The sequence below is a fragment of the Lactuca serriola genome, chromosome 5, assembly GCF_051521515.1.
Source record: "Lactuca serriola cultivar US96UC23 chromosome 5, Lser_US96UC23_V15, whole genome shotgun sequence".
NCBI lineage: Eukaryota > Viridiplantae > Streptophyta > Magnoliopsida > Asterales > Asteraceae > Lactuca > Lactuca serriola.
The window spans coordinates 118455576-118468599 of NC_136412.1; positions in this window are offsets into that span (position 1 = coordinate 118455576).

The following is a 13024-nucleotide window of genomic DNA, read 5'->3' on the forward strand; positions in this document are numbered from 1 at the left end:
ACATCAATGGAACAATTTACGGGTTGTCACAGGGAGGTAGGTATCCCAGCTACCTCTGAAATCTAAAACACATGCCCGCAACATATCCTCTAGATTCTGGATGGTCCGCTCGCTCTAGCTATCCGTTTGCGGGTGAAAAGCGGTGCTAAAATGCAGACGAGTACCCAGCTTGTCATGAAACCTATTCCAAAACCTGGAAGTAAACCGCACATCTCTGTCTGAAATCACCGAAACTGGCACTCCGTGCCACGCCACCACCTCCCTGATATAGATATCGGCCAATTTCTCGGCCGAGATGCTCTCCTGAATCGGAATAAAGTGGGCGCTCTTGGTCAATCGATCCACGATGACCCATATCGAATCCATCCCCCGCGCGGTCCTGGGAAGCTTCGTGATAAAATCAATTGTAATATCCTCCTATTTCCACAGCGGGATATCCAACGGCTACATCTTGTCGTGAGGTCTCTGATACTCGGCCTTGACCTTCCTGCAGGTCAAGCACCACTCCACGTACCATGCCACATCCCGCTTCATGCAGGGCCACCAATAGTCCAGACGAAGATCCCTATACATCTTCGTCGCCCCGGGATGAATGGAGAATCGGGATTTGTGCGCCTCCTCCATCAGGACCTGGCGCACTCCTCCATGATAAGGGACCCACACCCTACGGTGAAGAGTCAATAACCCTCAGCTATAATAGTATAAAGAGGAAACCTGCCCCACATTCCGCTCACTTTTCCGATGTTCCTCCTTCATAGCCTCCTGCTGAGCCTCCCGGATCCGCTCCAGAAGCGGAGTCACCACTGTCATCCTTAGACAGATATCCCCGATCAGCACTGCCTTGCGGCTAAGCGCATTGGCCTTCCTTGGATGGTAGAGGATCTCACAATCATAATCCTTCACCACATCAAGCCACCGACGCTGCCTCATATTCAGATTTGGCTGGTCCATGAAATACCTCAAAATCTTGTGGTCCGTGTAAATCGTACAACGAACACCATAGAGGTAATGACGCCAAATCTTAAAGGCGAACACAACAGCCCCCAACTCCAAATCACGCGTCGGGTAGTTCGCCTCGTGAGGCTTCGGCTGCCTCGACGTGTAGGCGATGACATGCCCTCTCTGCATCAATACCGCGCCCAATCCTGCGATGGATGCATCGCAGTACACAAAAAAATCCTCCATGCCCTCTGGCAGGGCTAAAATTGGCGCCTAGCACAATCTCTGTCTCAACGTCTCAAATGCGGCCTGCTGCTCAGGCCCCCATCGATACACCACCGACTTCTTAGTCAGTCGGGTGAGCGAAACTGCTATCTTGGAGAAGTCCTGAATGAATCTCCGATAGTAGGCTGCCAAACCTAGAAATCTCCGAATCTCAGATGGAGACCTCAGAACCTCCTAATTCATCACGGCCTCTACTTTGGCTGGATCTACCGAAATCCCGTTCTGGTTGACAAGGTGCCCAAGAAACTGCACATCGCGCAACCAGAACTCATACTTGGAGAACTTAGCATACAAGTTCTCCCTCCTCAAAGTCTCCAGAACCTCCTGCATATGCTCCTCATGTTGCTCCTGCGTCATGGAATAAACCAAGATGTCATCAATAAATACTATCACAGACCGATCTAACATCGGTCTACACACGCGGTTCATGAGATCCATGAATGCGGCAGGAGCATTGGTGAGCCCGAAAGGCATCACCACAAACTCATAGTGGCCATAACGCGTCTGAAACGCAGTCTTCTGCACATCCTCCTCTCTGACCCCCATCTGATGATATCCTGAACGCAAATCAATCTTGGAGAACCAAGTTGCTCCCTGAAGCTGGTCAAAGAGGTCATCAATCCTCGGAAGTGGGTAGCGGTTCTTCACCGTTACCTTGTTTAGCTCCCGATAATCTATACACATCCGATGCGACCCGTCCTTTTTCCTCACAAATAGAATCGGGGTTCCCCAGGGTGAACTACTCGGTCTAATGAAACCCTTGTCTAACAGCTCCTGCAGCTGTGTAGACAACTCCTGCATCTTAGGAGGAGCCAACCGATACGGTGCCTTGGCTATCGGAGCCGCACTAGGAACTAGGTCGATCCTGAATTCCACCTGTCGTTCCAGAGGTATCCCAGGCAACTCCTCGGGGAATACGTCCGCAAACTCCCGTACCACAGGTACATCGTCCACCGTCGCCCTACCCGTTTCCCGGGTATCCATAACATACACGACATAACCTGCGCAAACCTGCTGAAGGTAACGCCTAGCTCTCGCTGCTAAACATAAAGTTGGTCCTCGTTGTGGCCTCTCGCCTTGAATCACCAGCTCTCCCCCACTTGGGGTCCTGACACGCACCAACTGCTGCGCGCAGTCGATCACTGCCCCATTAGGGCTGAGCCAATCCATGCCTATAATCACCTTGTTCCCACACAATGGAATAGGAACCAAGTCTACCAAGTAGCGTTCCTCAAATAACCTCAGCACACAATCTCGAAATACCGTCGATGCCCGCACCGAATGGTCATCTGCAATCTCTACCTCTAGAGGGCAATCCAACATGCCCGAAGACTCGGAAAATCTCTTGCTAAGCGCAAGAGACACAAATGATCGGGTAGCTCCCGAGTCAAACAACACCAGAACTGGGATGCCGTTCACATGGAACGATCCTAAACAGAGCACATATCAATAACACAATCAGAACAAAAAGAAGATCAGAGGGAAAGAATCATACCCGTCACCACATCAAGTACAGCGCGTGCCTCCTCGGCTGTCAGCTGAAATGCTCGGCTTCGCACCACTGGAACCTCTGTCTTGACCTTCCGGCCATCTGTAACTCGCATCGTCGCTGAGACCGACGCTGCCGCTGGCATTGCTGCTGACGCTGCTGTCAATCTCGGGCAATTGGCCCTTTGTGGCCCCTCTGATTGCAATGGAAGCAAATCAAGTATGTCATCTGTACCGCAGGGGCGGGGGCAGTACAATCCCTGCTAAAATGCCCCACCTTGCCACACTTATAGCAGCCCGAACCCGGCCCAGTGCGACAAGCTCCCTCGTGTGACCGACCGCATTTCCCACAGCGGTCCCATCCTGCCTGGCCTTTCGGCCTACAATCAGATCCCTTTGGCTTCTTCCCCGAATCCCTGTCGTCAGCCCCTCCACTGCCTTCCTCTTCTGGACGTGCTCCAGATCAATCTTCCTCTCCCTAGCCCTGACATTCATGGAATCCAAGGTAGGGCAAGCCAAAAAACTAACATGCTCCCGAATGTCAGCTCGTAGCATGCCGTGGTAACGGGTCCTCCTCATATCCTCATCACCCACATACTGGGGCACCAGTAATGCCCTCTCCCGAAACTTGGTGGTGATCTCCGTCACAATATCGGTAGTCTGCCTCATATCCAAAAACTCCCTGGCCAGCCGTTGAAGCTCCACAGCTGGCACAAACTCCGCCCTGAATCTGGTCACAAAGTCCGACCAAGTCATAGCCTCAACAGCCGAGGCTCCCAATGAGTCACCAATAAACTCCCACCAATCCCTAGCCCTGTCTCGCAAGCATCTTGTTGCATATCTCACCTTCGACCCCTCTGGGCAGAAGCTCGTCAGTTGCGCAGATTCAATGTCTGCGATCCATCTCCTAGCAGCAATGGGGTCTTTCACCCCATGGAAATACGGCGCACCACTTCCCCTAAAGTCCTTAAAGGACAGTGTGTGCGTACCCATCTGGCTACACACCATATCACTCCTGAATGATCGGAGACGATCCTCCATCAGCTCAATAATTCCCTCCTTGATCGACCCGAAGATGATAGGGGTCGACTCAAGGATGCCTCTCGTGATCTCAGACGCGATGAACTTGCGTAGCCCGTCATCAACCTGCTCGGATCCCGAAACCGAGCCCGATCCTGATCATGATCCAGAACCTCATGCTCCAAGTCGTGTGGTCACCATACTGAAAACACATGCATAAAAGTCAGGATCATACATATACTCGAGAGATCTAACACACTCTCCAAGGTTCCCGATTTTGGTATGTAGTTGACCCGATGGTGCATGGTCCTTTTGGGTTGCCTTCACCAAAGCAACTTGATAGGATGAATTATGGAGAGAAAGGATTAATTATGATTTATTAATATATTATGAGAATAATATATTAAATTAGAAATCATATTGTTTAATTAATATTAGTCAAGAATTAATAAGAATTAAGTTTGTAGCTAAAAGACATTAATTAAACTTAAGGGACTAGAACTGTCAATTGTGTGATAGTTGAATATTGGGCTAATGGACTCCATATTAAAGGGGTGGACGAATTCTATGGGGAAACCCATTAGAAATCGTCCAAAGGCCTTTAAGAAAGGAGTACATGGGTTGCTTAGGGCCTAAGCATCCAAATTAGGGTTTCCTTGTTAGATAACCCTAATAGCCTCACTATTTAAGGAACCCTTAAGCCCCAAAAACGTGGTGAACTAATTGGTTAGGGTTTCCACATGTTTTGGGCAGCCTCCTTCTCTTCTCTTCTTCATCCTCTTGCTCTTGGTGTTTGTGAGCCATTAGAGGAGTGACACTTGTGACTCTAAGCATTCTAAAGTCAATACAAGAAGGAATTGAGATTGTTATTACTATATAACAATCAAGGTATGATCTAAACCCTTATTCATATGTTATATTGATTAGATCTAGGGTTTTAAGTCTTGGATTAAAATCATGTACAATAGAGAAACCTAGATCCAAGCATTAGGGTTTGTATGAGCACATAGGATGTTCTTATGGCCAAAACCCATCAGTGGTATCAGAGCCTAGATTGGTTTCTATTGTATTGATGCATATTTGATCGAAATCAGCACTGGAAATCGAAATTTTTGGGTTCTGAGTGTTTGACTCGCCGAGTCACTTGGTACACTCGCCGAGTCAGGTGTACTCGACGAGTCCAAGTCCAGACTCGACGAGTCGAAACGTCTGACAACTAATTTTTGCAATTTTCTTCCTGTTTTGGGTTTGGATAATTACCTTAAATATGTTTTTGTTATAAATTCCGAATTTTATGAATATTTGGTGATTATCCTTACCTAAATAGAAGATAAGTGTCAAATTTAGATAATCATTTGTTTTATTAGATAAAATTTGATTATTTGTAATTTAGATTTGAATTATCTTGTGAAAAGTTTTAATTTTTCCCCTTTAGGTTTTATAGTTTAAATTTGAACTTAATAGTTTTGTTTTGAAATTTAAATAGTTAAAACCCTAATGTTTTGAAAAGTTTCAAAACTTTCCCTCAAGTTTTGGAATTTAAAATTTTGATTAAAAAGTTTGATTTTGAAATATTTAAATTCTAAACCCGAATGTTTTGAAATGTTTCAAAACTTGCCCTCAAGTTTTGGAATTTAAAAGTTGATTAAAAGTTTATTTTAGAAATGTTAAATTCTAAAACCTTAGTATTGTTTGAAAAGTTCAAATCACACCCTTATGGTTTTATTAATTAATTAAGGTGTATAATTAAAAGAGGTTTAATAAATCCATAAAATTTTGGTTTACAATTTAATTGAATTAAAAGTATAATTGTTAAATTTAACCACCTAGTATTTTAAAAGTGTAAAATACACCCTATACTATATATAACATTAAAAGTCTAACATTATATATATGTATGAGTAAAAGTCAGTCTTACCGTTAGTAGGCCTCATTCACGAAGCTGGTCTATAAGGGGTGTTTAAGGAAATTGCCTATAAAATGGCGATTGAATGGGTATCCACTCTTATCCACCGCACTCTTGACCAGTGCAGGGTCGTTAGCCGAACGGGTAGGATAGGAAAAAAACCTTCCATTATAAGTATAATGAAGTATAAAAGTAACTAAATGTTTCCATAAATTCCCAATCTTAGTTACTTTAGGCAAAAGTGAATTGATGCAATTCCATGAAACTACACTTTGTGCCCTTGCGAAGACATTAGTGGAGCGCGTGTGGTTAACCGACACACTAAATGGTTCTAAGCAAAGGTAGCAAATGGTGACTCAATGTTTGTCATAGTTCGGTGGAGCGTGTGTGGTTAACCAGCACATAGAATAGGTGACTGTAACATGTGGGGGCACCATGTAAGTTTGCATGGTTATTCACACCCGCTTTGTGATCCTCGGCATCCCAATCACAAACTAGAGGGGCATATCGAGATTTAAACATGCCATTGAAATATTCAATGAATCTCAAAGGATCTAGGAATTTTCATAGATTTAAAACTTAAATTTCCTTTTCGTTTTTCATGGTGGAAAATTAGTGAATCGTCATTCACTTACCTTCAAATATTCTGCAACTAGATTACGACATCCCTTTTCTATGTTGTAGCGTATTGTGTTGGGTCCTAGCCTTAATATCTCATTTGGGTGGTTTATTAAGGACTCAATCGATCAACTAACTTGAATTTGTTTTCTCCCGTTTGTAGATGTCAAAGTACAACAACTATGGTCTTCTCAAATCCCGTGGAACAAGCATTCCACATGAAGATGATATTCCACGATTCGATCGAGGAACAAGAAATCATGCCTCACTTCCTTCACCTCCTCCCGTTATTCTCCCTAACCCACAAGATCTAAGAATTGAAAGGTTCAATGTCACTAAATCCCTATTGGAAATGAAACATGAAGATGGTAAACCCGTGTGTGCCCATGTTCTAGGAATGAAATCACACATCGATAGGTTGATAATGTTGGGTGCGTCATTCCCTGATAAGTTGGCTGTGAACTGGGTTCTGCAGTCACTTCCTGAATCATATAATGAGTTCAAAAGAAAGTATTATATGATGGATCATGACGAAAACCTCATTGACCTAACTTACATGCTCATTGTTGCTGAATCAGATATGATTTGGCAAATCAATGGAGCATATTTGTTGGGAAAATCAACCAACCATGCTTCCGAGGACGTTCTAGGAGAACCAACGTGCATTTGCTGCCAAGAGAAAGGGCATTGGATACAAGTCTGCCCTAAGAGCCTGAAGAGTCCAGAAGATGGGAGAGTCAAAGAGTATGGCTGTGCTTCAGGTAAAATCCACTGTCTAACTCCATTAAGTTCCTATTCGTTGATTCATAATACATAATGTGATGAGATTACATTTGAATGTTTTGCAGGATCAATGAAAAGAGAGGAAGCTTGATGAAAGAGCAAGATGAATCTAATCACGAAGATATGGATCTCAATCGCATGGATTCGAAGATTAGATTTGAGCTTAGAAAGTTATGATAGAGTTGTTAGGAATATTTGATTACATAGTTTTTCAGTTGATTTTGCATTGTAAGGACAAATGTTTTCCGCTGCTTTATGAATAAAATAAATTTTGATTTGACTCACTTCCTTGCAATGAAATCGTTATGAAAAATTGATGTTTGCATATTTCTACAACAAATGGATGTGATTCTTAATTATGTTATTTATGGAAATGTCATGAGTTTACCAAATAGGGAGAGTTTCTCATCGCCCAAGTTTCAATTGGACAGAAACTTGGAATCATGCAACTTGGTTGCACGATGAATGAGAAATTTCATATTTGGAAATTGGACTAAGTCGTTAACAAAGTGTCAAGTGAAGGACTAGGAGATCGAGTACACAAAGTTGTGTGTTGATCAAGTCCACCACAAAAGTAACAAAAATATTCGTCTTGATTTACTAAAGGTGTAGTAAATATGATTATACTTATAAGATTAAGTGTAATTCTGAATTGATTGAAAAAGTTTCAATCAATAGCAGAACGAATAAGAAGAATCAAGTAGGCAGAAAGATAAAAGTTTCTCTATTCTAAGAAGAAGGGAGAGTACCTTTTATGCTTTACGATAGGTCTTAATGATTAAGAACCATATCTCAATTGACCCTCTATGTGAGTCTTAGTGTAATTGTATGTCTAAGAAGAGGAATCAAGAATTGAAGAAATGGTTAAATCAAAAAGGCAATCATACTTCGTTCCAAAACAAGTCTTAGAGTTAAGATTGTGACATTGAGTGACAAGTCTTAAGAAGGTTTATAACATTCATCAAGTGTAGAATTTGGAAAAAGATTTTCTTATTTTCGTACATATGAAATTGGAAAGTTGAGATGTCTTGGATAAGACAAAGACCAACTAGGACCGATTTTATATGGTGTTTTGATAAAAGCTACACTAACTCTTGAATATTTGTTTGTCAAGAAATGTTTATTGACAAGAGAATCTTATATGTCAAGGAGTCAGTGGGAGTCTTAATGGTCTTGAAAAGATTCAAGAACTAATCAAGAATAAACCTTATCGATCATCACTAGCACACGACTTGAGGTTTACAACCTATCGTGTTGACATTATCTTGTTTCTGTGCTGTTCCAATCGAGTTAATTATGCATATGAGTTCTATGTGTTCTCATTTGAGTGCATAAAAGGCAAGGACCTTAATCAATGAAAAGTACATTGATGGGAAAGGGTGAGCTGCTTAACTACTTGGAAGACATGGTGGGCAACCGTGTTACCATAAGGCAAGAAATCAAGATTAAGAAAGTTCGGTCCATATGAGTTTGAATTTGTCGTAAACTTTGTTTTTGACAAATTTACATGGATAGGAACACATACACCATTAAAATCTAAGTGTCATAAGATTCTCTCCTTCATGAAAAATGACTGCGAGGAAATGCTTTCACTAATAGAGATTTTAAGAAGATAGTGATTGTGAAATTGTACTCTCGAATTCGATTATGGTTACAGATACCTTTCCATGATTCGAATTGTGAGATTTGGCAATTAGTCTTAATTATTTAGACACACATATGAGCTATCTAAAAGAAAAGTGTATAAGTTCAAGAAGCCTTGATAAAAGATTATCAAAGCATTGGGTATTAGAAATGTGAACATAAAGAAATTCAATAGGCATTGTTTTTCTGAAAGTTAAGTTGTTTCTGAATACATGTCAAAGATAGTGGGAGCATAAGCATTATGTGTAAAATAATCATCATGATAGTGGGAGCATAAATGTTATGATTGTGTGATTATTAAAGCAAGTGTTGCAAGTTAGCAATATTAATTATAGAAAACAAGAGTCATACTTTGCAAAGTTGTAAGGGTTGAATAGTTGTTTTGCTATAATTAAGGGAGAGAATATTATGCTTCATTTCAAATCTAAAGGCTTAGGTTGTGGAATGTTAAGATTTTTAGTCAAAGATACATAGTGTGTTCTTAAATTTCGATTATGATTACGGCATTCCTCTTCATATTTCGAATTATAAGAACGTAGCACATAAAATATTATGGAAAAAGATTGATAAAGTATTAAATCTTCATGTAAGACATTATGCATCGTGTCCCATACGCTTCGGGTATAGGATAGATTGCAAATGCTATAATATTTGACCATTCTAAAATTTTCCAAATGTCTAGCGCATTTAGAGGGAAAAAGGACTAGAATCGGTTTTGACTGAGATAATTAAACAACTATCAAAGGATGATCCAAAGCTTGCTAAGGATTGGTCGCTTGTGAGTAGTTGGAAGTATGATATTGGATGAAGCATATCGACATTATTATGAATAGATAAGATTCTATTAAGAATGATTTGTCATATGGAAAATATGGAAATGTTTCCATATTGGGAGTTGGATATTGAGAATCTATGTCTAGATTAGAAACTTTTATGCAAAAGGATGTTCAAAGGAATGTACTTTGAGTGAGAGACGTCACATCTAAGGAATTGTATTGTAACAATCTCCGATAGACGACTTTGTAATTTCGTTGGCAATAGTCATTGTGACTTTTGTGCTATGACATTACGATTGCAGATCAGGATTTGAAGTCACACGCGGAATAGTTATTAGACTTATCCAAGTGGGAGACTGTTGGATTAGTGTCTAAGTCCATAACTATTTTGGTATGTAGTTGACCCGATGGTGCATGGTCCTTTTGGGTTGCCTTCACCAAAGCAACTTGATAGGATGAATTATGGAGAGAAAGGATTAATTATGATTTATTAATATATTATGAGAATAATATATTAAATTAGAAATCATATTGTTTAATTAATATTAGTCAAGAATTAATAAGAATTAAGTTTGTAGCTAAAAGACATTAATTAAACTTAAGGGACTAGAACTGTCAATTGTGTGATAGTTGAATATTGGGCTAATGGACTCCATATTAAAGGGGTGGACGAATTCTATGGGGAAACCCATTAGAAATCGTCCAAAGGCCTTTAAGAAAGGAGTACATGGGTTGCTTAGGGCCTAAGCATCCAAATTAGGGTTTCCTTGTTAGATAGCCCTAATAGCCTCACTATTTAAGGAACCCTTAAGCCCCAAAAACGTGGTGAACTAATTGGTTAGGGTTTCCACACATTTTGGGCAGCCTCCTTCTCTTCTCTTCTTCATCCTCTTGCTCTTGGTGTTTGTGAGCCATTAGAGGAGTGACACTTGTGACTCTAAGCATTCTAAAGTCAATACAAGAAGGAATTGAGATTGTTATTACTATATAACAATCAAAGTATGATCTAAACCCTTATTCATATGTTATATTGATTAGATCTAGGGTTTTAAGTCTTGGATTAAAAGCATGTACAATAGAGAAACCTAGATCCAAGCATTAGGGTTTGTATGAGCACATAGGATGTTCTTATGGCCAAAACCCATCAACAATACCATCGGTATCTTTCAACCAGTAATCATCATCGGTATCTTTCAAACCGGTAATCGTCATCGGTATCTTTCAACTGGTAACCGTCATCGGTATCTTTCAACCGGTAACTGGGGACTATTCCACCCCCTACCAGTAGCATACAATACCAAGATATAAGCACACATTCAGACATATCCAGGTACTGACATACCCCTTGGTCTTAAGGACCACTATCAGGGAAACTATCCCTATCATGTAGAAGGTAACTCACCTCGTAGCTGCTGAACTGTGTGGGAATCCTCTGACTGCTGCCGCTGCTGCTCCGGAAATCCTCCGACAATAATTCCCACAAAACACTTAGTCAGAAACTGACATCTACCCTTAGGGTAAAATGACCATGTTACCCCTTAACCAAGTCAAAGTCAAAGTCAACTTCAAGTTGACGTGACTCGCCGAGTAGGCTCGCTAACTCGCCAAGTCCATATCCTTCCATCAGACCTCACACCCGTCTCTACTCGTTGAGTTAGGCGATGACTCGACGAGTTTTCCCTTCTAAAAGAACACCGATTGAATCCACATCCGACTCGCTGATTTGTATGAACAACTCGTCGAGCTCATCATCAACTGATACTCATGTCTTGTCTTGACTCGTCGAGTTACTCTTCATCCTATGAACACGTTCTGTCCTCGACTTGCCGAGTTAATGAACAACTCGCCGAGTACCATGAATATTGTCTTGGACTCGCCGAGTCCGTTCATGCACTCGCCGAGTACCATGAATTCACAGAACACTTTGCTTAGTCCAGAACGTTGGGTCACTCCCCGGGACTCCTAAAACCCTTCCACACTCAACTGGTCCTTATGACCCTCACTGATATGGGACCAAAACCCTTAGACTCGCCAAGTCCAGGAAATGGACTCGCCGAGTCTATCACATTCCTTACTAAGAACTTCTCTTTATGATGTACAACACTTAACCAAATGATAGATCCAGGCCCCTAAACTCGATCTAGCACGTAAAGTTACAAACTTTACGTGCATGCATGGGACATTAGAGCCTAAAAGGCTCTAAAATGGCTCTTTTGTTGCATGGGGCCTTCCTTGGTGCAAAAAGCAGCCTAGATCTGACTTGTGGCTCATAAAATGACATGATACAGAAGCCCAAACCCCCAACCATGTTTGCAAACATGGCTGGCCACCAAAAATGGCTTATAAAAGCCCTAAATCACCTCAAAGAGGGATCTAACAAATGAATGAGCAAGGTTCAGACTTTATACCTTCCAAAGACTGCAAATGATGAACCAAACTCGAATCCTTCAGTCCCCTCTTGATCCTTCTATGCTCTTCCTTCTTCCTTGAGATCAAAACTCACAATAATCACTCAAAAAGCCTTAGATCTTCTCAAAAAACAGCTAGGGTTTTCTATGAGGAGCGTTTGGGAGCATAAAGGGGGAAAGGAGGCTGCATAAGGTCGTTTAAATAGGGTGCAAACCCCTGGATTAGGGTTTTTGTCCAAACAACGGCTACTCGCCGAGTCCGGGACTCGACTCGCCGAGTCCGCAGCTTAAACCCCGCGCCTCATCCCGCTTCTATTCGGCGAGTCAGCCCTTCGAATCGCCGAGTTCAAGGCCAAAAATGCAAAATTAAATGAAGATTTAATAACAGAATACATACCAAGAACCAAGTGCTACAGAAGCTTAGTGAGTTCCCCCATCATACCACATACCACATAACAACATCGGTATCTCTCAACCGGTAATTGCCATAGGTATCTTTCAACCGGTAACCGGGGACTATTTCACCCCTACCACTATCACATAATAATATGTCATAAACATACTGATCACGTACTAACATCATAAACATGCTGATCACATACTAACATATCATAAACATACATATAAACATTACATGGGTTCTGTATACCCCTTCGGTATCTTTCAACCGGTAACTACCATCGGTATCTTTCAACCGGTATCTGCCGTCGGTATCTTTCAACCGGTATCCGCCATCGGTATCATTCAACCGATAACCGGGGACTATTTCACCCCTACCTCTATCATACAATAACATGATATAATCATACAGTCAGGCATTACTAGGGTACTGACCTACCCTTCGGTCCTAACGACCGAGTCAGAGAAGAACTATTCCCTGCTACTAACACTGACACACATAACATATCGCATAAGCATATCAAGATATTTATCACAAAGACAATTATCTACCAACTACCCCTGTTGGTGGGCCGACATTGTGGCCTTAGACCCACCCCTACTGGAAGGTAACTCACCACATACTAATGAAGTCCCGTAGACTAAACCCCAACTGCTGGATGATAGATTCCCGATCTGTCAATATCAAAACATCACTTAATTAGTAATTGGGTTTGACTACATAACCAAATACATGGTTTGGGTAATTACTATATTAC